At 48.4% G+C, this 24,771-nt stretch overlaps 1 long non-coding RNA gene across 1 annotated transcript in view; it reads left to right on the plus strand.

Annotated features, from left to right (window-relative positions):
- Positions 1-19,734: 19,734 nt before the first annotated feature.
- LOC134759673 (uncharacterized) overlaps positions 19,735-24,771 on the plus strand; it is a 234,109-nt gene continuing 229,072 nt past the window's right edge. The window contains exons 1-3 of the long non-coding RNA XR_010136230.1: positions 19,735-19,929; positions 20,101-20,194; positions 20,318-20,461. This is a non-coding gene — a long non-coding RNA (uncharacterized LOC134759673). The remainder of the gene's footprint in view (positions 19,930-20,100; positions 20,195-20,317; positions 20,462-24,771) is intronic.

Raw genomic sequence — 24,771 nt, forward strand, 5'->3', positions numbered from 1 at the left:
AGGAGTTCACACAGAGTTGAGAACCCCAGAAACCGCAGGAGTGTGGGGTAGTAGAGGAAGGCAGTGTTCTTGGATGTTTAAATAAATCTGTAACTTATTGTTGACTAGACCTAGTTTGTCATGGTGCTTAAAATTACTTAGGTAATGATGATTTTGCCATGTCTTACAAGAATTAGAGACAATAATGACAGCAACAACAATCACAAACCACAACAATGGCAGTGGCCATGCACCAGGAACCAGGGATGCAGAGGTGACTGAGGCACACCCCTGCCCACAGGGAGCTTGCAGTCTAAAGGGGAAGACAGCATGCACACATGAGTATAACAGAGTTCTTTAGACAACGTGTGGCAGGCACCTTCGGGCTGCTCTCAGACACGTTACTTCAACAGCTACTGTGGGGACCCAGTGAAAGAGGAGGCCATGCCACCATCCAGGGCAGCCAAGGTAGCTCAGCAAGGCAGAGACAGCAGGGTGGGTGCAGGACGGCCTGGGTTAGCAGGGCATCTCTGAGAACTGATCTGGTGTTTGGAGTGGGAAGGGAGGGGTGCAATATGGCTTCTGATGGAGGTTTCTAGCTTGGAGGACTAAACGACATAGGAAACTCAAAAGGAGATGAACATTGGTGAAGACGATTCCACGTCTACCAGCATTGATTGAGGGGCTGTGGGAGTGGATGTTAGTGATAATTATTCCATGTCTGTCAGCATTGATTGAGGGGCTGTGGGAGATGAACATTGGTGAGGGTGATTCCATGTCTATCAGCATTGATTGAGGGGCTGTGGGAGTGGACACTGGTGATAATGATTCCATGTCTATCAGCATTGATTGAGGGGCTGTGGGAGTGGACGTTGGTGATAATGATTCCATGTCTATCAGCATTGATTGAGGGGCTGTGGGAGTGGACGTTGGTGATAATGATTCCATGTCTATCAGCATTGATTGAGGGGCTGTGGGAGTGGGAGTCTATGGGTGGAAATGGCATCTAGGTGTCTTGAGGGAGGACGTGAGCCATGGCCTGGAGACTGCAGCTTCTCTCCGTCACCCACAGTCTGCATTTCAGGGCCTTCTCAGGATGGTGAGTGTAGGAACTCTTCTCAACTTCGGAGCCCGTCCCTAAGACTTTGTTCCATGGGAAATGTGCCTGGTAGCCCCCATAACTTATGGAGAAAGAGGTTTTCTTTGCATGAAGTTTGCATTGTAGAATGGAAAAAGAGAAAATACTCTTTATTTGATTTTTCTTTTTATTGTTGTTGTTCACTAACTATGGTGATGCTTGGGGAGGGGAAACTTTGTCTGTGTAAATGATCCTCCACGAAGGAGGAGGATTTCACAGCAGGAGGCAGATTCTTTGAGAGGGGACTTCAGAGATATTTGAATAACAGGAGCTGTGTCGAGAGCAAGACTGGAAAGCTCTGTCATCAAAGCGAATCTGGAAATTGATCAAGGCACTACCAGCTGCGGGTTGGCGAAGGGAAGACAACTGCGAGGCTGGCAGGATTCAGGCTCCTTTGTTCTCACGATGGACATAATCTCACGGAGAAGGAGTGATTATGGAGTAACCACTTGGGGAGTGATTTTGGAGTAATCATTATTGATGAGGTACAGTTTTGAAGGTAAAACTAGACAAAAAGCTCGAAGTTCTTGAACTCATAACTTAAATCTGTTAAGAAATCCCAGATTAGGATTTCCCAGAGTCTCTTAGTTTATGAGGTTTTTTCCTTTGTGAAGTGTAGCTCATTATCATCTTAAAAGTGTTGTGGGCGTCGCCTCACAGGGAGCTCAAGGTTCGTTTTTGGTGCTGTTACTGTTCCTTTCATTTTCTCACTTTCCTAGGAATTCAACTCATCCAACTTCTGTTTGCAGGCAGAAATTCCTTCAACACTGTCTCACGGGACTCATCCGAGGCGCTTCCTGGACACTCTTGATGAGGCACTGCTATCTCCTGGGTGTGGTAGTCAGGAATGCAGGCTTGAAGACCTTTGCTTTTGACCTTGAATGTAGCTTTGCCACGTTGAGCCAGAAAGTGAAGTCTCAATTTCCTCATCTGTGAAAAGGGGGTAATAATGATGAAATGAAATTAATTTAATTGATGCATGTAAAGTTCTTCGTACTATGCCTACTATATAACAGACACTCTGAGAAACACACCATCTTTCTTGTTTCCCCTGCCCCGATCTATCAGCCTGCTTTTGCTCAGGGCGTGCTGTCTGAAAGACAGTCCTACACCTGAATCTTCATGGCCTGACCTTGTCAAAGGAAGTTCATAAAAGAGAGATGAAGCAGGAAATGAAGACACCTGCTGATACTACATCCATTGACATATTCATGGGCTTCTCAGTGAGCGGGGACCAGTTTCTCACCATCTTCCTCATTTCAGCCGATGATGTGAACTTGGCTCTATCTTTTTTCTCTTCTCTCATAAAAGATGCATTTTGTGGGACAGCCAAAAAAGAAAGAAAGAAAATGATCAGTGAAGCCTGATCATTTTCTTCATAGAAGCCTGAGGCTGCTACAAGGCTCGCTTGTCCTCCGGGGCTCTTTCTGACCCTATGGGATGTTTGGGGTCCATGACCTCAGCCCCTGCATGCTGAGCCGCTACCTGTCCTCTGAGGGGACATGAGGTTGCTCTGTTCACACTGGAGAGGTGGTGCCAAGCAGGCGTCTTCAGGAAGCCCGAGGAAACTGTGGAGTCCACAGTTGGGATCCTGTAGTTCTCCCAGTTCTTCCCACAGTTGGGAAACTGTGGAGTCACAAGTTGGGATCCTGTAGTTCTCCCAGATCTGGACACATGCAGGATGCATGTGTGGTACCAACTCCAGGCGTGGCCACACTGGGGGAAGCGTGAGGGAGTGCAGGAGGTTGGTGTCTCATGGCTGTTCACAGTTGATGGCGTACGTTTGCGAATGTGTGCCAATGTGTGTTTGCATGTGTGTGAATGTGCATGTGTGTGGCATGCTGTGTAGTGTGTGTGAGTGAATTCGTGCATTTGATTATGTGCATGTGTGAATTCATGTGTGTGAATGAACATGTGTTGTGAATATGTGTGAATGTGTGTGCCTGTGTGTGCAAATGTGCATGTGTGTGGCACGATATGTGGTATGTGTGAGTGAATTCATGTGTATGTAACTGTGAGAGTGTGTCTGTGTGTGTGTGAATGTGTGCATGTGTGTGCATATGTAAATGTGTGTGAATGTGTGTGTTACTGTGTGACTGTGTATGACTGAATGTGTGTGTGAATGTGTACATGTGTGTAGATGTGTGTGTGACTGTGTGTGAATGTACATGTGTGTTAATGTGGCTGTGTGTGTGTGAATGTACATGTGTGTGAATGTGGCTGTGTGTGCATGTGTGTGACTGTCTATGTGCATGTGTGTGAACGTGTGTGTGACTGTGAGGGTGTGTGTGAATGTGCATGTGTGTGCATGTGTGTGACCATGTCTGACTGTGAGAGTGTATGTATGAATGGGTGTGTGTGTCCGTGTGTGAATGTATGAGGGTGTATGTGAATGTGCATGTATGTGAATGTGTTTGTGTTGCTGTGTTGCTGTGTATGACTCTGTGCATGTGTGTGTTAATGTGTGCATGTGTGTAGATGTGTGTGTGGCTGTGACTGTCAGTGTGTGTTAATGTACATGTGTGTTAATGTGGCTGTGTGCGTGTGTGTGACTGTGTCTATGTGCCTGTGTGTGACTGTGTGTGTGAATGTGTGTGGCTGTGTGTGACTGTGAGAGTGTGTGAGTATGCATGTGTGTGAATGTGTGTGGCTGTGTGTGACTGTGAGAGTGTGTGAGTATGCATGTGTGTGAATGTGTATGTGTGTGAATGTGTATGGCTGAGTTGAATGTGAGAATGCATGTGTGAATGTGCATGTGTGTGCATGCATGTGTGTGATTGTGACTGCGAGAATGCATGTGTGAATATGTGTGTGTGAATGTGCATGTGTGCGAATGTGTGTGGCTGTGAGACTGTGTGCGAACGTGCGCGCGCGTGAATGTGGCTGTGACAGTGCGTGCGTGTGTGTGAACGTGTGCGCGCGTGAATGTGTGTGGCTGTGACAGTGCGTGCGTGTGTGTGAACGTGTGCGCGCGTGAATGTGTGTGGCTGTGACAGTGCGTGCGTGTGTGTGAACGTGTGTGCGTGTGGCTGTGTGTGGCTGTGACAGTGCGTGCGTGTGTGCGAACGTGTGCGCGCGTGAATGTGTGTGGCTGTGACAGTGCGTGCGTGTGTGTGAACGTGTGTGCGTGTGGCTGTGTGTGGCTGTGACAGTGCGTGCGTGTGTGCGAACGTGTGCGCGTGTGCGTGTGTGGCTGTGACAGTGCGTGCGTGTGTGTGAACGTGCGCGCGTGTGGCTGTGTGTGGCTGTGACAGTGCGTGCGTGTGTGTGAACGTGTGCGCGCGTGAATGTGTGTGGCTGTGACAGTGCGTGCGTGTGTGTGAACGTGTGTGCGTGTGGCTGTGTGTGGCTGTGACAGTGCGTGCGTGTGTGCGAACGTGTGCGCGTGTGCGTGTGTGGCTGTGACAGTGCGTGCGTGTGTGTGAACGTGCGCGCGTGTGGCTGTGTGTGGCTGTGACAGTGCGTGCGTGTGTGTGAACGTGTGCGCGTGAATGTGTGACTGTGACAGTGCGTGCGTGTGTGTGAACATGCGCGCGTGTGGCTGTGTGTGGCTGTGACAGTGCGTGCGTGTGTGTGAACGTGTGCGCGTGTGGCTGTGTGTGGCTGTGACAGTGCGTGCGTGTGTGTGAACGTGTGTGCGTGTGACTGTGACAGTGCGTGCGTGTGTGCGAACGTGTGCGCGTGTGGCTGTGTGTGGCTGTGACAGTGCGTGCGTGTGTGTGCGCGTGTGGCTGTGTGTGGCTGTGACAGTGCGTGCGTGTGTGCGAACGTGTGCGCGTGTGAATGTGTGTGACTGTGACAGTGCGTGCCTGTGTGCGAACGTGTGCGCGTGTGAATGTGTGTGACTGTGACAGTGCGTGCGTGTGTGCGAACGTGTGCGCGTGTGCGTGTGTGGCTGTGACAGTGCGTGCGTGTGTGTGAACGTGTGGCTGTGTGTGACTGTGACAGTGCGTGCGTGTGTGTGAACGTGTGTGCGTGTGGCTGTGTGTGGCTGTGACAGTGCGTGCGTGTGTGCGAACGTGTGCGCGTGTGCGTGTGTGGCTGTGACAGTGCGTGCGTGTGTGTGAACATGCGCGCGTGTGGCTGTGTGTGGCTGTGACAGTGCGTGCGTGTGTGTGAACGTGTGCGCGTGTGGCTGTGTGTGGCTGTGACAGTGCGTGCGTGTGTGTGAACGTGTGCGCGTGTGGCTGTGACAGTGCGTGCGTGTGTGTGAACGTGTGCGCGTGTGGCTGTGACAGTGCGTGCGTGTGTGTGAACGTGTGCGCGTGTGGCTGTGCGTGGCTGTGACAGTGCGTGCGTGTGTGTGAACGTGTGCGCGTGTGCGTGTGTGCGAACGTGTGCGCGTGTGCGTGTGTGGCTGTGACAGTGCGTGCGTGTGTGTGAACGTGTGGCTGTGTGTGGCTGTGACAGTGCGTGCGTGTGTGTGAACGTGTGTGCGTGTGACTGTGACAGTGCGTGTGTGTGAACGTGTGTGCGTGTGGCTGTGTGTGGCTGTGACAGTGCGTGCGTGTGTGCGAACGTGTGCGCGTGAATGTGTGTGGCTGTGACAGTGCGTGCGTGTGTGTGAACGTGTGCGCGTGTGGCTGTGTGTGGCTGTGACAGTGCGTGCGTGTGTGTGAACGTGTGCGCGTGTGCGTGTGTGGCTGTGACAGTGCGTGCGTGTGTGTGAACGTGTGCGCGTGTGGCTGTGTGTGGCTGTGACAGTGTGTGCGTGTGTGTGAACGTGTGGCTGTGTGTGGCTGTGACAGTGCGTGCGTGTGTGTGAACGTGTGTGCGTGTGACTGTGACAGTGCGTGCGTGTGTGTGAACGTGTGTGCGTGTGACTGTGACAGTGCGTGCGTGTGTGTGAACGTGTGTGCGTGTGACTGTGACAGTGCGTGCGTGTGTGTGAACGTGCGCGCGCGTGAATGTGGCTGTGACAGTGCGTGCGTGTGTGTGAACGTGTGCGCGTGTGGCTGTGTGTGGCTGTGACAGTGCGTGCGTGTGTGTGAACGTGTGTGCGTGTGGCTGTGTGTGGCTGTGACAGTGCGTGCGTGTGTGTGAACGTGTGTGCGTGTGACTGTGACAGTGCGTGCGTGTGTGTGAACGTGCGCGCGCGTGAATGTGGCTGTGACAGTGCGTGCGTGTGTGTGAACGTGTGTGCGTGTGGCTGTGTGTGACTGTGACAGTGCGTGCGTGTGTGCGAACGTGTGTGCGTGTGGCTGTGTGTGACTGTGACAGTGCGTGCGTGTGTGCGAACGTGTGCGCGTGTGGCTGTGACAGTGCGTGCGTGTGTGTGAACGTGTGGCTGTGTGTGGCTGTGACAGTGCGTGCGTGTGTGTGAACGTGTGTGCGTGTGACTGTGACAGTGCGTGCGTGTGTGTGAACGTGTGTGCGTGTGACTGTGACAGTGCGTGCGTGTGTGTGAACGTGTGTGCGTGTGACTGTGACAGTGCGTGCGTGTGTGTGAACGTGCGCGCGCGTGAATGTGGCTGTGACAGTGCGTGCGTGTGTGTGAACGTGTGCGCGTGTGGCTGTGTGTGGCTGTGACAGTGCGTGCGTGTGTGCGAACGTGTGTGCGTGTGGCTGTGTGTGACTGTGACAGTGCGTGCGTGTGTGTGAACGTGTGCGCGTGTGGCTGTGTGTGACTGTGACAGTGCGTGCGTGTGTGTGAACGTGTGCGCGTGTGGCTGTGTGTGGCTGTGACAGTGCGTGCGTGTGTGCGAACGTGTGTGCGTGTGGCTGTGTGTGACTGTGACAGTGCGTGCGTGTGTGCGAACGTGTGCGCGTGTGGCTGTGACAGTGCGTGCGTGTGTGTGAACGTGTGCGCGTGTGACTGTGACTGCGTGCGTGTGTGTGAACGTGTGTGCGTGTGTCTGTGTGTGGCTGTGACAGTGCGTGCGTGTGTGCGAACGTGTGCGCGTGTGCGTGTGTGGCTGTGACAGTGCGTGCGTGTGTGTGAACGTGTGTGCGTGTGGCTGTGTGTGGCTGTGACAGTGCGTGCGTGTGTGCGAACGTGTGCACGTGTGCGTGTGTGGCTGTGACAGTGCGTGCGTGTGTGCGAACGTGCGCGCGTGTGGCTGTGTGTGGCTGTGACAGTGCGTGCGTGTGTGTGAACGTGTGCGCGTGTGGCTGTGTGTGGCTGTGACAGTGCGTGCGTGTGTGTGAACGTGTGCGCGTGTGCGTGTGTGGCTGTGTGTGGCTGTGACAGTGCGTGCGTGTGTGTGAACGTGTGTGCGTGTGGCTGTGTGTGACTGTGACAGTGTGTGCGTGTGTGTGAACGTGGCTGACTGTGACTGTGAGCGTGCACGTGTGAATGTGTATGTGTGTGCATGTGTAGGGGTGTCATGGACAGGGGATTCTTTCTTCTCAGCCTCAGGGTATTAGATTTGGACTTTTGGTCTCATCTTCACATGAAGGTCTCTCTCCTGCATGCTGGTCCTCTCTTCCCTCTATCCTGTGGGCGCGGCTCCTGCCCTTCGTAGAATTTGCACAACACCCACTCTTTCTGTTGATTTCAGGCTCCTCATGAAAGTCATTCACTCTCTCCTAGGAAAGAACTGAGTTTTAAAAGGTCACACATGTGTGTGTCAGTCTGAGCCACTCTGGGTTAGTCATCAAGGAGCATTGAATGATATGAGATCAAGCTGCAGGAGGGGTACCAAGGACCTGGAACCCGCATTTTATTTTAAAATTATAATTTAGTGTCATATTTAAAATGCCAGTTCTCAGGGGATGATGCATTTTTATTTCTCGTCTTCATAAAGAAACAAAAATAGAAAAAAAAGAAGTATAACTTGTAGCTTGATTTGTGTTTGTTTGGTAAAATATCCTGATTTAGTTCACAAGAAATATTCACGGTAAAAGCAAAGAGCCCCCAGTGAATATTAGTGGATATTTGCATGCATAGCAACTAAGCCTTTGTCCTCGGATCTGTTTATCTCAAGATGGGTGGGAGCCACGGCGAGAGGACAGGAAGACGAAAGAGGAATAAAGCTGGTTGCATTACCTGGACACAATTCAATCAATGTGCAGCTTCAATACTGGCTGCTGCATTCAGATTGCTGCTGTTAAAAAACAGCCGTGGCCAGGCGCGGTGGCTCACGCCTGTAATCCCAGCACTTTGGGAGGCCGAGGCGGGCAGATCACGAGGTCAGGAGATTGAGATCATCCCAGCCAGCATGGTGAAACGCAGTCTCTACTAAAAATACGAAAATTAGCCTGGTTTGGTGGTGCGTGCCTGTAATCCCAGCTACTTGAGAGGCTGAGGCAGAAGAATTGCTTGAACCAGGAAGTCGGAGGTTGCAGTGGGCTGAGATTGCACCACTGCACTCCAGTCTGGCAACAGGGCGAGACTCCATCTCAAAACAACAACAACAACAACAACAACAATAACAGCAACAGCAACAACAAACCCAGCCTTATGGGGATATAATTTACATGCCATAAAAGTCACTTGTTTTAAGTGTACAGTTCAATGAACTTTAGGCTGTTTAAAGAGGGCACAACCATCACCACCCTCTAATTTTGGGACCTGCAGTCACCCTGTGATGACGCCTCATTCTGACACCCAGTCCTAGGTAATTATTATTATTTTTGAGACGGAGTCTCCCTCTGTCGCCCAGGCTGGAGCGCAGTGGGTTAATCATGGTTCACTGCAGCCTTGACCTCGCTGGGCTCAGGTGATCCTCCTGCCTCAGCCCCTCTAGTAGCTGGGACCATAGGCAGGCACACGCCACCACGCCCAGCTGTAGATGTGAGGTTGCCCAGGCTGGTTTCAAATTCCTGCACTCAAGTGATCCTTCTGCCTTGGCCTCCCCAAAGTGCTGGGATTACAGAAGTTAGCCGCAGCACCTAGCTCTTAGGTAATTACTAATCCACATTTGGTCTCTCACGATTTTTTTTTTTTTGACACTTGAAACAAATTAAATGACCCACTATGTCTTCTTTTGTGTCTGCTTCTTTCAGATAATGCAGTGTTTCCAAGGTTTATCCACGTGGTAGCGGATGCCAGCATTTCCTTCTTTTTTATAGTCAATTAATGTTCCATTTCATAGATATACCACATCCTGTTTACCACATCACCACTTGATGGCCATTTGGATTGTTTTCACTTTTTGGCTGTTGTGAATAATGCTGCTATGGACATTTGTGTGTGAGAGTCTGTCTGGACGTACACTTTCATTTCTCTTGAACGCATACCTGGGAGCCGAACTGCTGAGTCACGTGGTAACTCTATGCTGAAAATCATTTTGATCCAGCAATCCCACTACTGGATATCTACCCAGAGGAAGTCATTATACGAATAAGATACTTGCACACGCATGTTTACAGCAGCACAATTCGCAATTGCAAAATAGTGGAGCCAGCCCAAATGCCCATCAATCAACGAGTAGATAAAGAAACTGTGTATGTATATATACATATATATACATATATATACACATATATACATATATATATGATGGAATACTACTCAGCCATAAAAAGGAATGAATTAACAGCATTTGCAGAGACCTGGATGAGATTGGAGACTATTATTCTAAGTGAAGTAACTCAGGAATGGAAAACCAAACATTGTATGTTCTCACTCATAAGTGGGAGCTAAGCTATGAGGATGTAAAGGCATAACAAGGATACGATGGACTTAGGGGACTTGCAGGGGAAATGGTGGGATGGGGATGAGGGATAAAAGACTACAAATTGGGTTCAGTGTTTACTGCTCTGAAGATGGATGCACCAGAATCTCACAAATCACCACCAAAGAACTTACTTGGCTGGGCGTGGTGGCTCATGCCTGTAATCCCAGCACTTTGGGAGGCAGAGGTGGGCGGATCACCTGAGATCAGGAGTTTGAGACCAGCTTGGCAAACATGATGAAACCCTATCTCTACTAAAAATACAAAAATTAGCCAGGCATGGTGGCAGGCGTCTGTAATCCCAGCTACTCAGGAGGCTGAGACAGGAGAATCGCTTGAACCTAGGAGGCAGAGGTTGCAGTGAGCCGAGATCGTGCTGCTGAACTCCAGCCTGGGTGACAGAGCAAGACTATGTCTCAAAAAAAAAAAAAAAAAAAGATTAAAGACTTGGTAACCAAATACCACCTGTTCCCCCAAAACTGATGGAAATAAAAAGTTAAAAAAATATAAAATAAAATTATTGTCATGAAAAAAATGTGCCAAACTGTTTTCCAAAGTGGCAGTACCATTTTACATTCCCAGCAGTAGCATATGAGGGTTCCAGTTTCCCCTTGTCCTTGCCAACACTTGTTGTTTTCCTCTTTTTTTGCTAATAGCCATCCGAGTGGGTGTGAAGTGGAGTTTCTCCGTGATTGGATTTGCCTTTCCCTGATGGCTAATGATGTCGAGAATCTTCTGTGTGCTTGTTGGCCATTGGTGATGATGTTGAGCACCTTCTCGTGCTTGTTGGCCATCAGTGATTATGTTGAGTATCTTCTCGTGTGCTTGTTGGCCATCGGTGATGATGTTGAGCACCTTCTCGTGCTTGTTGGCCATCAGTGATTGTGTCGAGTATCTTCTCGTGTGCTTGTTGGCCATCGGTGATGATGTTGAGCACCTTCTCGTGCTTGTTGGCCATCGGTGATGATGTTGAGCACCTTCTCTTGTGCTTCTTGGCCATCGGTGATGATGTCAAGTGTCTTCTCGTGTGCTTGTTGGCCATCGGTGATGATGTTGAGCACCTTCTCGTGCTTGTTGGCCATCGGTGATGATGTCGAGCACCTTCTCTTGTGCTTCTTGGCCATCGGTGATGATGTCAAGTGTCTTCTCGTGTGCTTGTTGGCCACTGGTGATGACGTTGAGCACCTTCTCGTGCTTTTTGGCCATCAGTGATTATGTCGAGTATCTTCTCGTGTGCTTGTTGGCCATTGGTGATGACGTTGAGCACCTTCTCGTGCTTGTTGGCCATCGGTGATGATGTCGAGCACCTTCTCTTGTGCTTCTTGGCCATCGGTGATGATGTCGAGTGTCTTCTCATGTGCTTCTTGGTCATCGCTATGCCCTCCCTGGTCAGGTTTTCTTTTTTAAAGTGTCCTGAACATGGTGCCCTTCACGCCCCTCTGTGGTTGCATTTTTCCATCTGGCTGTGAAGTGCAGAAGCTGCCACTGTGCCTCAGCAGGCTCCTTCGTCACCAACTGCCCCGTGGCAGCTGCCAGCAGGAAGGGAGCTGGTGGTGGAGTCATCCCGGCAGGATGTCCAGCTGGCCACTGGAGCTGGCAGCAGATTGGGCACTGCTGGCTTGGCTGTTACCTTCCCTCCCACCTGGGCCACTTAATGGTATTGGACAGCAACTAACAACCTTACAGCTCCTGCTCAAAAAGTGACTTTCCACATGGGATGCCACATGCTTTTCTCAGTAGGCTGTAAGCTAATGGTGACTCTCACCCATTTTTTGCAGAAGGAACCTGAAGCTTGTCCAAAGTTGCTCAACAACCTGACCAGATCTGGCTTTCTTTTTCTGGTATATATTTTTATTGTGGCATAATATACATAACATATGATTTTCCATTTTGACTTTTTTAAGCGTACAGTTCAGTGGCATTAAGCATATTCATGGTGCTGTGCAGCCATCACAGCTATCCATTTCCAGGGCTTTTTCATCTTGCAAAATTGGAACTCTGTCCCCACTCAACACTAAGTCCTCATGCTTCCCCCTCCCCCAGCCCCGGCACCCACCCTTCCACTTTCTGTCTCTATGAATCTGAGTATGTGGGTACTGCATGTAAATGGAATCACACAGTATTTGTCCTTTGGGGTCTGGTTTATTTCACTTAGCATAATGTCCTCAAGCTTCATCTCTGGTGTAGCACATGTCAGATTTCCCTTCCTTTTCTGAAGCTGAATAATATTCCACTGTGTGTCTACGCCACATGTTGCTCATCTGTTCACACACTGATGACACTTGGGCCGTCAACACCTTTTGGCTGTTGTTAATATGCTGCTATGAACGTGGAGTGCAGATGTCTGTTTGAGACCCTGATTTCATTTCTCTTTCAAAAATTCCCAGAAGTGGGATTGGTGATCAGAACAACACTCATGTTTGTTTTTTGAGGAGTTGTGATACTGTTTTCCATGACACAATTTCACATTCCCACCAGCAATGCAGGAAGGATCCAGACACAGCTTCCTTCTTAGAAGTGGAAAGAAAAGATAGAAATGGGCCACAGCTCAGGACCTTGGGATTTCAGGATTCGCCGTTTGAGCTCAGCTATGTGAGCTCAGGGACTCCGCAGAGGACAGCGGGACTCTGAGGGCAAGGGGACACCAGTGTGGCTGGTGAGTGTCATGGGTGCACTCAGATAATGAAGGGGCGGGTGTGTGAGAGGCAGTGGCACTGCCATGTCGTAGCCAATGCCAGGTCAGCTCTGACCCATAGCTTTGTGATGGGAAGTTCACTCCCTTGTGGTCAGCGGATGCCACTGATTAGCTGCCCGATTGTTACCTCCCCACTTTCCCTTCCAAACAGACGGCAGTTCTGCTCAGGTGGGACGGGATGGTAGGACCAGGTGTGCCCATTCACGAGATGATCGGCCAGGCCCTAAGGGTCCCCTGACCCTGCTTCCTCCCTGCACAGGGACAGGTGCTTCGACTCTTTCACTCCCCTCTAGGCTGGGGGGCCGTGTGAAGTGTGAGGGTGGGGTGTGGATTCGCCGGGTTGAAGTGGAATCCAGGATCTGCCTGGGGAATACTCTTCACAGCCTGGGCAGGGCAGGCAAACCCCAATTTCCTGGAAAGCAGGCCTGGGTAGGGCCGCCCAGGGCCGGCAGAGTGAAGTCCTTGAGTCCTCTGTCAAGGGTGCTGTGTCTGGGCTGTGGTTGTCATCTGCATATTTAGAAGGAAAGTCAGGGGTTAAAATATCCCTTTGTCTGCTGAGAGGGTCTGTGGTCTCTCCATCCTTCCTTTGATTTAATAAGAAAGATAAACACTGCACAGTGGGTGCTCCTGTGACAGACAGGTGCTAAGCCCCCCTAAGACGCTGCCGTACACCAGCTCACTCGTTTAATTTCAGGTTTAAACAGCTCTTGGAATATAGGAAAGTCTGCGGATCACAGTGGAGGGTTTTATATTTTATTCTTCTCTCCAGATCAGGCAGGCACCGGGAGCCGGCTGGCAGGTACCTCTGGGCACACTGGATTAATTCCCAGGGCGGCCGTCACATCAGTGACGTTGGCACTGACCACACATGGAGAGGACAGAATTTAAAGAGTCTGAGTTTTTCATCTCTCTCTGCTGTTTTCTCTCTGGTTTCCCTTTTACCGTTTTAACAAGTCCCACCATACTCAGTTCCAGCCTGGGACACACACTTGTGGATTGCTAATGGGTGGAAAGTTGTGCGTGCCATGTTGTGTTGCTGACACCAAAGGCTAAAGCCCAGGACCTGGCCCCAGGTTAGGCCCACACATGCCTGGGCTGTCCCGTCTCGGGGACTCCCAGGTTGGAGCTGAAGGTCTTCGGGCTCTGGTCCCCACGGGGCCCCCTCGCTGGGGAGTGTGTCCAGCCCTGTCCTCCAGCATTGGGCCCCTGCCTCCCCAGACATGGCCCTCAGGGCGGAGGGGACCACAGACATCCTGAGGTAAACTCTCCTCCGTGTTGGAAATATGAAAAATAAAAAAGGAAGGACTGGGGGAAGAGACGGGGAATGGTTTACTTCCTCAAAATTCCATGTTAACGAGTTCCCGCTGAATTCTCTGGTTAAGCAGAGAATGGCTGCGCAGAGCATGAGCTGTGAGCCCCAAGCCGGTCCTCCTTGGGCCCTGCAGTGCTGGAGCTGACCTCTCACCAAGGGTCCCTTTGTAACTTCCTATGACTGATTCTTTAATGGCATCTAATGATGATGGAAGGAAGCTGCCAGCTGGGAGTTTCAGCATCACTGATTGCCCCCATAAGGAGCCAGTGGGAGGGACACCAGCTCCTGCCCCTTGCCTGAAACATCCCTGTAGACCCTTGGCCTGCACCAGTGCCCCACCGAAGGCCCCCACCTACGGTTCTGCCCACACCCCCGGGGTCTCTCCAGCTCATCACCACCCACAGTCCTTCCAGCTCTCCTCCCCCAGGGTCCTTCAAGCTCTCTCTCCAGGGTCCCTCCAGCTCTCCCTGCTCTAGGTTCCCTCCAGTTCTCCTCCGCCAGGGTCCCTCCAGCTCTCCCCTTCAACCTCCCCGGGGTCCCTCCAGCTCTCCCCCTCAACCTCCCCAGCGTCCCTGCAGCTCTGGCTTCCGCCCCCAGGGTCCCTCCAGCTGGGCTCTCTCTTGCACCCTGGGGCCTGGTGCTCTACCCGTCTCTGTCCACTTCCTGCCTCCAGGCTGTGTCCGAGCTCTATGCACCTGACACACATGTCTCCCCTCTTCATCTGTCTAAAGCCTACCTGTGCTTTCACAGCACATCTCAAATATCATTTCAAATGTCAAATAACAGAATGATCTTTTAAAAATATAAATCAGATCATGTCATTTGTGCTTGAAACCTTTAATGGTTTCTGATTGCACAGTAAACCCAAGGCCCTTCTCTGGGGTCCAGGTCCCTGCCCACCTCAGTCCTTGTCCCCCTGTCCCCTTCACCCCCGAGCTTATCCCTGCCCTAGGGATGTGGGACTTGCCATAGCTTTGCAGGAATGGCTTTCCCTAGTTCTGCATGTGGCGAACTCTGTCTTGACACCCACGTCTCAGTTTCAATATCACAGAATCTGCAGGAGAGCTTCTGTGCCCCCGGATCTGAGGCAGCCCCTTCAGGAACAGAATCACAGCCCTAAAGACATCCATGCCCCAATTGCTGGCACCTGTGAGTATGTTATGCTTTGTGGCAACAGGGGCTTTGCAGAGGGAATGGAGGTTACAAAGTTTAAGGTTTCCTGGTTTATCTGTGGGGGCCCAGCATAATTACAAATGTTCTTAGACATGGAAGGGAGAGGCGGGAGGAAGAAGCAGCGTGGGTCCACGTGAGATGCATGGATGGCTGTTGCTGGCTTTGATGGTGGAGGAAGGGGCCAAGAGCTGAGGAATGGGGTTCACAGGAGCAGAAAGCATCTCTCAGCAAGGGAACTTCCGTCCTGCAGCTACAGGAGCTGAATTCTGCCAACAACCCACACAAGCTGGAAACAGACACCCCCAGGGCCTCTAGAAGGAAGGCAGCTGGCAGACTGGGGACCCCTAGAAATGGTAGGATAACACACTCGTGTGGTTTCAGCTGCTGAGCATGTGGTTACGGCAGGCACAGAAAATGAATACAGCTCATATTCCTCTTTTTTTTTTTTTCAGACGTGGTTTCACTCTGTCACTCAGGCTGGGGTGCAGTGGCAAGATCACGGCTCACTGCAGCCTAAACCTTCTGGGCTCGTGATCCTCCTGCTTCAGCCTCCCAAGTAGCTGGGACTACAGGTGCGTGCCACCATGCCTAGCTAATTTTTTTTAATGTTACTCATTATTTATTGAAAAATAAAACCTGAAAGGCACTGGATTCAGTCATAATATGTCCAGATATTCTTTTTTTTTTTTTTTAATTTACTTTACGTTCTGGATTACATGTGCAGAACGTGCAGGTTTGTTACATAGGTATACATGTGCCATGGTGGTTTGCTGCACCTGTCATCCTGTCATCTAGGTTTTAAGCCCTGCATGCATTAGGTATTTGTCCTAATGCTCTCCCTCCCCTTGCCTCCCACCCCCTGACAGGCCCCCGTGTGTGATGTTCCCCTCCCTGTGTCCATGTGTTCTCATTGTTCAACTCCCACTTATGAGTGAGAACATGAGGTGTTTGGTTTTCTGTTCCTGTGCAGGGACATAGATGAAGCTGGAAACCAGCTATTTTTTTTTTTGTTTTTAGACGGAGTCTCACTCTGTTGCCCAGGCTGGAGTGCAGTGGTGCGATCTTGGCTCACTGTAACCTCCGCCTCCCGGGTTTAAGCAACTCTCCTGCCTCAGCCTCCCGAATAGCTGGGACTACAGGCGTGCACCACCATGCCTGGCTAATTTTTTGTATTTTTAGTAGAGATGAGGTTTCACTGTGTTAGCCAGAATCGTCTCGATCTCCTGACCTCATGATCCACCTGTCTTGACCTCCCAAAGTGCTGGGATTACAGACGTGAGCCACCTCACCTGGCCTGAAACCAGCTAATTTTTAAATTGATTGTAGAGATGGGGTTTCACCCTATTGCCCAGGCTGGTCATGAACTCCTGGACGCAAGCAATCTGCCTGCCTTGACCTCCCAAAGTGCTGGGATTACAGATGTGAGCCACTGTGCCCGGCCCCCATGACTCCTTAATCAGATCAGCTGATTCTGTCTTCTTCACAGCTTCTGTCATTTTCTGACCTGAAAGTGATGTTTCCCCTGACATGCTATGGCCCGGATAAACCTTGCGGACATCACGCTAAGTGGTGCAGGCGAAGTCAGTCGTCACAGAAGGACAAATACTGTGGAATTCCACTTCCTGTGAGGTCCCTGGCATAGTTAAATTCTTAGCAACATAAAGTACAATGGTGGGTGCCAGGGCAGTGGGGGAAGGGTGTTTCTGGGGGTTGTTTAATGGATCCCTAGTTTCAGATTAGCCAGATGAAAAGTTCCAGTAGTGTGTGTAGAGCCAGCCCTGCTGTACTCCACACTTAAGATCCTAAGTTCATGTTATATAGATATATTTTTAAACCAGGGAAAATGTGGTCTTCTCTTGCATTCTTGTGTGTCTCCCAGTGCCCTCCTGGCACCCCAACTGAAACATCAACTTTGAGCAGGGTCTCATCTGCCTTGGTCATGTGATATGGTTTGGCTGTGTCCCCACCCAAATCTCAACTTGAATTGTATCTCCCAGAATTCACACATGTTGTGGGAGGGACCCAGGGAGAGGTAATTGAATCATGGGAGCTGGCCTTTCCTGTGCTATTCTCATGATAGTGAGTAAATCTCATGAAATCTGATGGGTTTATCAGGGGTTTCTGCCTTTGCTTCTTCCTCATTTTTCTCTAGCTGCTGCCATGTAAGAAGTACCTTTTGCTTCCTGCCATGATTCTGAGGCCTCCCCAGCCATGTGGAACTGTAAGTTGAATTAAACCTCTTTTTCTTCCCAGTCTCAGGTATGTCTTCATCAGCAGCATGAAAATGGACTAATACGTCATGCTAGTCCCCAGTGTGTGGAACAGTCAGTGTGTGGAACGGAGTAGGTGCACACATACACATTATTATTTATTGTATATTAAAATATAAATTTGTTATTTAACAAAATATATTTATTCACATATAAATTAATATGATTTGTGAAACCTCTTTCTAACATCTCAAATATATTTACTAATGAGGAAAATCTTTTTTTAAATTGTCAAAACCTGTGTCTCAACTTTTGGCTCAAAAACTGCAGTCCTGCTCTCTGCAGTGGCTTTGTGAGTTGTCTTAGGGAAGAATGAGCAGGGAGGACAGACCTGCAGACCAGGCTGGGGTGAGGGTGTGGCTCTTGTCTCCTGGCCCCCACACGTTCAAGAAGAAGGTGCTGGGGCCTCATCTTGGCCCTTTGCCTCTGCCTCTGAACTGTTTCCTTAGGATGGATCTGGGACAGAGCTAATGGAGGCTCTTCTGGCGTGTCCCGAGGGCTTTGGCTCAATCTTGGTGAGTTTAGCTCCTCTGAGTTCTTAATGTTCTCCTTGGGGGCCAGTAGTTGCAGATGGCTAGGAGAAGGTGGGGCAGCTCTGGTGCTCTCTGCACTGAGGAAGCACTCCTGCTGCCCTGTGTGTGCTGCTGTGGATGCTGAGCGCAGTCTGGACAGGGTTGCCAGCCAGGGCTCCAGGTGTTCCCTTCCTGTAAGTGTGATCAGCTCCTCCACCACACGAAATGCTCCCAGTCACCCACCTCCCACCCTCCACCCTCCACCCTTCACCCTCCGTCCTCCACCCTCCACTGCAGTTCTTCCCAGCTTTATTTGCGGCTGCCCAGGGAATAATTCCAGGGATATAGTAATGGCTGGTGTCTGGACGGTCTGCATGGGATTAAAAAAGCAGCTGGTTTGGCATTTCAGAGACAAAACAACCCTGCACCACGGAGTGAAACACTGCTTCTTCGCGGGAGATGCGTCTGTCAGGTGAACACCAGCAAATCAAAAACCAATTCAGCAGAGGGATGATTTTCGCCTTCCGGAAGATGAAATCACGAAAGCTCAGAGACAGTGCACACTCTGTAGAAAGCCCAAATCAAATTATTCGGCGGCCTGTGTAGATTTCCTGTGCCTGGCACCCAGCTGCCTGCATACAGGAAGTGCTCATTACAGGCACAGCAGCAGATGTCAGCCCCAAAGTGTCCATTTTACTAGCTGGTGTTTCAGCATCTGTCACGGGGATCAACAAAGCGCGACGGCCGCCAGTGTTCCTCCGTGTGGACTTTTGTGATGCTGTATTTCCTCTTGGGAGGGGCCCCTGATTCTGGACAGAACCCACTGGATAAGTCTTTACGACTTCATAGCCCCAGGCTCTTGGCCCGGGCAGGATGAGGAAAGGATGCTGCCCCAGGATTGCCCGAAACGTTTGGTTTGTTTTGTGTGGCTGGACGTGGCCGAGTCCCTGCGGCCCCAGAAGCTCTCGGGCTTCGCTGCCCGGCTGCTGCCTCAGGGCTGCACTGAGCTCAGGCCAGAGCAGCTTCTAGGGCCTCATTTCAGTTGTTTTTATCATCTACGAGTTATCCAGGGTTTCCAATAAATCACATTCCAGGGCAAGCAGCGCGGAGATGTGGGCCCTTATTTCCTCTCCCAGGCTGATAACAACGAACAAGTGATTTCCTGTCCAAAGCTGGGTACTCCAGCGAAATGAGAAGTCCTATCTCCAGGAAAATAACATTGTGTCTCTCTCAGCCCCAACTCCAGCACACCAAGCACGGACCGTCTCTGGCCCTTGGGCAAGCTGGAGCAGCCTTTCATTTCCTCTCTGCCTATTCGTGCACGCCCCACCCATCTCCCAGTCCAGGCTGTGATCCTCACCACCCAGCAAGCAGGCGAGGCAGGGCTAGGCACCCATTCTACAGGTGAGAAAAGTGAGTTTGCGAGACATTAAGTAACGTGGCCAGGGTCTCACCGGCAGTAAGTGGACAGGGCCAGGCCAGGTCGGCTCTGTGTTCCTAGGAGACCCCGTGATGACCACTCAGCCCTCTCTGCTGCTGCTGGTTGAGGTGATAGGTGCTTATAACTCAGAGAGTTTAGTCATTTGGGTTCTAAAAGCAAACTCCACCTTGTGACGCGCACCCCAATCCACCAGCAGCTTCAGAAGCAGCATCTACCTGTAACCCGCGTGGTTTCCCTCTCCCATCTCAACAACCTTCCCGTGTGTGGCTTCCCTCTCGGATCTGCACAACCCCCTTGTTGAGAAGAGGCAGCAGGAGCAGTGTGGGCGGTCATAGCCCTATTTTGCAGATGAAGAGTCAGGGCATTTAAACAATTTGGCCTGGATCTATACATAAGAGGGTGGAAGAAGCCAGAGGAGACCTAGACCTACTTATCTAAAACCCACTCACTGACACCAGGACACAGAACTGTCCTTCCTCGTCTGCCCCCCTCCCTGCTCACACTGTGTTGGTGGAGACCTTGTCTCTCTTGGTGCCGTGGGAACAGTGCTGGGCCCACCCATCAAGGGCTCCCTGGAAGCGTGCTGAGCATGTGGCATGAGGAGTCACCAGCCACCCACGCTGCCTCCACACCGGGTGTCACTGTGACCTTAGCAGACAATAGCGTCCTCCCGAGGAGAGAACACAATATGCACATTGGATGGGGGAGAGGGTACAAAAGCCCCAAGCTGGGGGCAGGTTGGGGCAGAGGAGAACGCGCTGTGTCTGTGGTAGCACCGGATGCCTCGGAAGGTGTGTGGCCTCCCTCCACGGCCGCCCAGGACCCAGGGCGCTGACCGTCTCTCCTGGAGTACGGCAGGGCCCAGGGGGCTGAGGCAGGGCCCCTTTTGGCAAATTTTTCGCTTGTAGAGGTTTCGTGTCTTTCTCTGTAAAATGAGGATGTGAACATAGTTTGTCTTTCAGGATAGCTGTGATTAGAACATGTGTGTAAAGCGCCTGTCATGGCAGCGTCCTTCTCCTGGCAACAAGTCTTCATTTGCAAAACAAGTCCTTTTAGGTACAGCAAAAACTGCTGCACGCAAGTGGGTGGAGGGGAATGATGGAAGGAGGTGTTGAAGGGTGGGGTGGGGAGTGTGCAGAGGCACCGGAAACAAACTTTTCCAATTTCTGTTATGCCTAGGAACAGGCTTTGTGACAGCTGCTGCTATCCAGTCATCTTTAGAGCCCTGGAGTCCTCGCCAAGGGCACGGGCTCCCTTTGTGGTCCTGGAATAACGGGGCCTGCCTGGCACTCTCAGATTGCATGGGGATCCGCTTGACTTAGGGTCAGGCTTTTGTGGGATAAACTGCAGTGGCGCTAGATCAATTGTCAAGGTTTGGCCAACTCCTTTGAGCGACTGGGTTCATGCCGTGCCATTTCTTCTTCCCGTTGCAAGGCTCTGCAAGGAATGTGGTGTCAGAATTTTAGTGCCTCGTATTTCCTACAGATGATAGCAGTAAGCTAACGGTGCGATAGAGACAGCGCTTCCTGTTGTGCAATTTGATTTGCTGAGATTCCCAGCTCTTGCGTCTTTGAAGCGGCGGCTCTGTGCAGAGATGAGATGGTGTTCCCAGCTCATCGCAGCGTGTGTGGTAATCTTATGTTCAGGCACACACTCTTTTTTGGAGAAAACATACATTCTTTAGTATTCATGTGGATTTCACAGCAGTAATGAGGAAACTCTATTCCTTAGAAAATGTTTTTAATGTTAAAAAAAAAAAAAGGATGACATTCTTGGGAGGCATTTTAGTTTTCCTGTTTTTATTTTCTGACGGTTTTCATAGACTAAAGACTGAGAATGCAGGAATACCTTATCTTATTCCAGAAATTATTTTTACCCAGACCTGTTGAATTTCCCCTTAATTTGTATAGATGTTACACCCTATCATATTTAGCTTAAACATAAACTGAACTCTCTTGGCTGTTTTACAAGGGCAACTGACTCTAGGAAGTGCTGCTTTTCTTGATTTTCCAGAGCTTTGTGTTTCACCATCCCCGAATCTCCCCACACCCCGTCATATTCAAAACTTCACTGCTGCAAGATCATGTATTTTATCTGCTACTTATTATTTAATAATTCTATTTTGTAACTGAACCTGATATTCCATCAGGGTGTGTAGTATGAGCATGTGTGGAGCCTATTTATTGTCCTCCCAATTAACTAATTTTTCTAACCCAACTTATTTGTTTCTTTAATACATTCTTCTATAGAACTTAATATGTGCAGGCCTTCTTTTTAGGGCTTTTCATCTATTAACTTATATAATCCTCACAACCACCCAGTAAGAGAGATATTATTATCTTTATTTGACTGGCGAAGAAATGTAAAGCAAAGCCAAGTTAAGGAACTTGCTCAGGGTCACACAGCTGCTCGATGATGGAAACAGGGCTCCCTCTGGACAGCCTGGCTGTAAGACATGGGCTCTGGGTCTCTGCTCTGCCTCCCACAGATGTGAGTGCCAAACAGTGTTAAGGTCGATCTTCCTATCTGCAGCTTCCACACCTGCAATTCAATCACCACAGATGGAAAATATTCAGGAAACAAATAACAGCACAACAATAAAAACGAACACAAATAAAACCGATACACTGTAATGACAACTATTGACGTGGGATTTGCATTGTATTAGGTATTACAGGTAATCTGGAGATGACTTGAAGTATATGAGAGGATGTGTGTAGGCTTTATCCAAATACAACACCATTTTATATCAGGACTTGAGCATTCTCAGATTTTGGTACCTGCAGGGAGTCCTGAAACCAATCCCTTGTGGGGATCCAGGGATGACTGTCTAGGCTGACTGCTGGTATATATTGGGCATATTTCTGGGTCTCTTTTCTAGTCTAGTGATCACTGTGTGTATTTTTGTGCTAGTACTTCACCCATTTACTTATTGCTACTTTATTTCAGCCTGAAGTATCCTATACGCATCCATGTTAGTATTTTTAAAAAATTTCCTTGCTTTTTTTTTTGCTTTTCATTCTTCTAGACAACATTTATAATCAATTTTGCTTACAAAATTCTATTGGAAGTTTGAGTTGCATCAAATTCATAAATTAGTTTGACAAAAACGTACATATTCTTAGCATTTCTTTTTAGATATGGAATGTACTGTATTTCTCCATTTGTTCAAATATTTTCTACGGTGCTCTCTTGGGCTTATGGATTTAATTATTTGAGCCTGACAGACTTCTTGCAAGATTAATTTCCAGGTACCCAGTTTTAAAATTGTGAATAGAATTCTTTTCCCATTGTTTCTCTAACTGTTAATGCTGATATGTAGGAAAACGACTGCTTTTTATATTCCTATTAAAATTTTTTAAAAAATTAGTATAATTTTACATTATTTTCTTTTTCTCAGGTAGGCAATAATATCAAATTTGAATAATGTCAAAATTTCACCTTCCTTTTCAAAAATTATGTGTGAATGTGTGTGTGTATGTGAGTGTGTGTATTTTATATATATATAGAGAGAGAGTTTTCCCTCCTTTTATTTTGTTGTGGATCTGAGGGCATGCTGGCCACAGTAAGCTGCCTTGTCTTTTCCATTGTTTCAGTGGGAATGCTACCAGATTTAGGTTAGGTATTTATTGTTAGGTATTTATTGTTAGGTAGGTATTGGCTACTGGCTTTGAGTAGGTGTTTTTAATCATGTTAAAGAAGCATTTTTCTTTCCTAGTTTATTATAAGTTTTAGCAAATGTCTTTTTAGCATCTACTGACATAAGCATAGTCCTTTTTTCTCTTTATTTCACATATCGTTTTTGCATCTGTATTCATAAAAGACATCTGCGTCTAGTTCCCTTTTTAGTCTGTCTTTGCTTGTGTCTCTAGGACATGCTGGCTTTGGGAAATGAATTATTGGGAAACATGCCACCTTTTTGTGTTCTCTGGAAACACTTATCTAGCATGGAAATTATCTGTTCCATGACAGTCTGAAAACCCAGCCTGTGAAAATGTCTGTGGCTGGAAACTTGTGAGAAATAATTCTTCAACAACATTTTCAGTTCCATGCATGGCTTTTCATTTATTGCTTATTGATTCAATTACAGTGACTTTTATCTTAGACAAAAAAAGAACACACATTGTTTAAATATCAACATCAAGAATGAAACATACTGATTTTTCTTATATAAATTGAGTTGATTGGCACACTTATTTTCTTTTACTTTTCCTTCTAGCTCCTGTGTATCTTTTTTCTCTTATACTGTCACTGGGCTGTCTTTTACATGAAATGTTTTCATTTTTGAGAATCACATGTGACAGATGAATATAATTTATAACAATTATTTAGAGTTGTTTGTGTAAACAATTTTGATTCCCTTTGTCAAATTTTTATGTCGTGACTTTTCCATCTTTGAAGGATTAAAAAAAATCTTTTTGTTGATGGCCTAGAGCACATTTCTGAGGAAAGATGTGGATATCAGTTCTGCAACCTTAGCTGGGTATGGAATTTTGGAGTCAGAAACTTTCCTTTTAACTTTGAAGTAGTTGCTTCACTATTTTCTAATCTTTAAAGTTGTGTAAGAAAAATTGAGTCCAGGCTGTTACTTATTTCTTAAAGGAAAATGATTTTTGCTATTTTATTGTTTACTCTATGTTTTACATGTTGAGAAACTGCTAAAATGTTTTTTAAAATGCATACACAATTTTACATTCCCACCAGGAATGCATGATAGCTGAATTTCTCCACGTCCTCGTCAATGCTTGTTATTGTCTGTAGTTTTTACTTTAGCCATCTTATTTGGATGTGAAGAGGTGTCTCGTTGTGGTTTTGATTTGTGTTCCTTGATGACTAATATGTTGATCATCTTTTCATATACTTATTGGCCCTGTGTATATCTTCTTTGGACAGATGTGTATTAAATTCCTTTGCCCAGTTTTTTGGTTGTCTTTTCACTATTGAGTTAAGAATTTCTTATGTATTCTGGATACTAGATCTTTGTTAGATATGTAATCTGCAAATCTTTTCAACTTTGCTTTTTAGAGTCAGGGCATCACTCTGTCATCCAGGCTGGAGTGAAAGCAGTGTGATTATAGTTTACTGCAACTTTGAACTCCTGGGCTCAAGCAATCCTCCTGCCTCAGCCTCCTGAGTAGCTAGGACCACAGGCACACACTACCATGCCTGGCTAATTCTTTTTAATTTTTAGTAGAGACAAGGTCTCACTACATTGCCCAGGCTGGTCTCAAACTCCTGGGCTCAAGCAATCCTGCTTCAGCCTCTTGAGTAGCTAAGACTACAGGTGTGCATCAACACACCTGGTTAATTTTTTTTTCTTGAGAGACAGGGTTTTACTATGTTGCCCAGAGTGTTCTCAAACTTTGCCCTCAAACAAGCCTCCTGCCTTGGCCTCCCAAAGTACTGGGATTATAGGCATGAGCCACCACCAATTTCTTGATAGTGTCTTTGAAGCACAAGAGTTTTTAATGAAGTTCAGTTTATCTATCTTTTTTCCTGTTGTCACTTATACTTTTGGTATCATATCTAAGAAACAATTACCCAATTCAAGGTCATAAAGATTTACTGCTATGTTTTCTACTAGGAATTTTATAGTTTTAGCTCTTACGTTTAGATCTATGATCCACATGGAG

This window comes from Pongo abelii, chromosome 12 (assembly GCF_028885655.2).
Source record: "Pongo abelii isolate AG06213 chromosome 12, NHGRI_mPonAbe1-v2.0_pri, whole genome shotgun sequence".
Classification (NCBI taxonomy): domain Eukaryota; kingdom Metazoa; phylum Chordata; class Mammalia; order Primates; family Hominidae; genus Pongo; species Pongo abelii.